The following is a 2,969-nucleotide window of genomic DNA, read 5'->3' as shown; positions in this document are numbered from 1 at the left end:
ACCTTCAAATCCTGTCAGCAACAAAACAAGGTGAAGGCAGTTCTAAAAGCAGGGAATTTCAGGGCGAGCTCCAATTCCGAAACCGCTCATCAGTGAAGCAAATGCCCGTAACAGGAAAGGTGGTGTCGAAGTCATAAGACCTGGAATGGGGAGCATTGGAAGAAAGTTATTTGGTAGCATGAATTTTGTTTCCCACTGTTTCCCACTTCTGGTTCAGTTAACGTCCCAAAAGTGAAATATGACGGAGGTTCTGAGATGATTTGAGTAGCCATATTTAGGTGTTCCAGAGACCCCGTGCATACTCTGCAAGATTGCGTTACTGATAAGGATCAAGTGATAATTAAATCAAGACCTTAAGCTGTCGACAGGCGTTGATATACATCAACGGGGACAGTTGGAAATGTGTGCCCCGACCGGGACTCGAACCCGGGATTTCCTGCTTACCTGGCAGACGCTCTATCCATCTGAGCCACCGAGGGCACAGAGGTTAGTGCGACTGCAGGGATTTATCCCTTGCATGCTCCCTGTGAGACCCACATTCCCTACTTAATGTCCACACACTACATTCGTAGTGCCCCTGCCCACTACATACCATCTACATATATGATAAGGACCATGTCACCATTTTGGCCGATCAGGTCCATACAATGATACAGTATTTGTTCCCTGGTGGCGATGCTGTGTTCCAAGACGACAAGGCCTCTGTTTACACAACTTGTATCGTCCAGGACTGGTTTTGTGGCTACTAGGGTCACCACAGTGACGAAAGAGTCCCTTGGAAACCATACAGGATATGTATTTATCCATTCTGAGACGAATGGAAGCTGTTTTGAATGCCAACAGTTTTCATATACCGTATTAGACGTTGTAATGTCTTGTGGTTTTGGTGTTTCCATATTTTCTCCGTTTCATTTACGTATTCCAGTCTCTATCCACGTGCTCGTCTACCTCCGGCCACAAACAACTGGAAGGCCATTTTTCACAATGCCCGACACTGATGCTGATGAAATATCAAAAAAATGTTAAACAAACGTCAGTCGGAGATCGCACAGCGGAAGCCAATAGACAGCACATCAACAGGTGGCCATTAAAGCCTCAACAATTCTGCAGTATTTTAAAACGTTGTTTCCTGGAGCTTTTCGTCCGCCTACTTCAACTTCAAAGAGAGACTAATAAAAAATGTTCCAGAGTGCTGCTCTAAGACAACAATTCCATTAACTCCCAACCTCATCTGTCACATCTGAATACGAGGGATAAAATAAAGTTACGTAATTAGGTGAACGGCGGCCACTTGAGACAAAACTGGTGTAAATTTTTTATCGTTGTTTTGAAATAAACTGTGTGAAACCTTTAATTGTAGATTTGTTTTGGTGAAAATGGTGAAAAATAGATTTCCTACAAAACGACAAACAGCAAGAAAAGAGTTTTAAGACATACAGCTCGAGATGTTAAGAAAAGATTTTGTGGTCGACAAGCAAATTAATCTGTTTATGTATCAAAGGATAAGACAATGAAAAAACAGTTGGTTAAAAAAACCTTTCAATAAGTGATCCATTGAACCGGACACAACGCATTACTCTTTTGGACTGAGGCTTTACTGTAAGACAGTTTTGTAGCTTCTTCATAAACTTCTGTTATAAATCATTGCCTTCCAATTTCTTTTCTCTGTTAAATCTGTGAAGCAGTTTTAAATTTTCTGCCAAATCGTAAGCCAGCTTTTGATACCCCTAGCCCGTGGCATTAACGTGGCACCTAAATCTCTCACGAGTGTTACCAGCATGTCTTCGTAACTTTTTTCTAGTGGTGGTTTGAAAACTCCCATCCGAAGTGTCTGGTGGCCTGCTGTTTGCCTACAATGATTTTAATACGGTTTCCAGAGTAGTTCTAGTATCGTGAAAACGATCGCCAGCAGCTCTTTCGGTCATCACGCCTTTCAAATCAAATGAAACCACTTGATCCACTCATCGGTGAGCTTTTGACATTAAAAAAAAAGTTCATATATGGCTCATAGCAGTCGCCTAAAACTACAAATTAAAGCATGGAAGAAACAGAAACCGCCTTGAATGAGTGGTATTTTGTTATTACGATGCAATCTACAGTAGACTAGTTAAATGTTAATGCTAGTATGATACTTAAACTTTTTATATTTTAAAGTATAAGGGGATATCACAAATTTTCCGCTCGAAGGCCACACTAATCCCTTGCCTATATGTCGGTACTTATATACCTGCATCGGAATTGTATATACGCTGAAGGAACTTTTTGATCGCCCCCTTACGTAACACGATGCTAAAGATTACATCGTTCACCATCTTCGAGACTCAAAAACAAATAAAATTAACTTGTGACGCAAATTCAACTGCTACATCACTCAACTCCTAAGAAATGGCGGAATGATATCTGCACTTTATTCCAGGAACTGCATGCGTCCGCCCTTTAGCGGCAAAACCATGAAACACCAAGCGGCCCATACTGCCCACCGGCGCATATAAACCGCCACTCCCCTAATATTTTGTTTATTTACAGGTACATGTCTTCAGTACTGGAGCTCATTGAAATCCCAGTGGCACAGTCAAGCAGCACACCCCTAGAGGAGCAAATAATTGAGCAACCTTTTGATAACGCGGAGTATCATGTGGTAATTCGTTTTCTGCATTTGAAAGGGAACAAAGCTTCAACAGCCCTTGCTCACTTATTGGAACTGTATGGCAATAACGCACAACCATAGCACAGTGTCGTTAGTATACGAAGTCTCTTCCACAGTGGTCACAAAATTTCGAATGACGAATAACGAAATGGTAGGCGGAGAAAGGAGAATCGCAACAGGGGCCTACATGGTGCTCAAATACCAGCGTATTGCAGCTGAGGCGACAGTGGTTAAAACTAAGGCTTGGATCAGGATATAATATCTAAGACGACATTCTGAAATGATAGAGGTTGCTACCTCCTGGGTACCGGAGTCAAGCCTT

At 42.0% G+C, this 2,969-nt stretch overlaps 1 non-coding gene across 1 annotated transcript; it reads right to left on the bottom strand.

The window, feature by feature from the left end:
* Window positions 1-405: 405 nt before the first annotated feature.
* Trnat-ggu lies at window positions 406-480 on the bottom strand. The gene has a single exon. It is a non-coding gene; the product is annotated as a tRNA-Thr (tRNA).
* Between the last annotated feature and the right edge of the window lie 2,489 nt (window positions 481-2,969).

This window comes from Schistocerca americana, chromosome 5, assembly GCF_021461395.2.
Source record: "Schistocerca americana isolate TAMUIC-IGC-003095 chromosome 5, iqSchAmer2.1, whole genome shotgun sequence".
Classification (NCBI taxonomy): domain Eukaryota; kingdom Metazoa; phylum Arthropoda; class Insecta; order Orthoptera; family Acrididae; genus Schistocerca; species Schistocerca americana.
The sequence above is the reverse complement of the archived record's forward strand: the minus strand, read 5'-3'. Positions and strand labels throughout refer to the sequence as shown.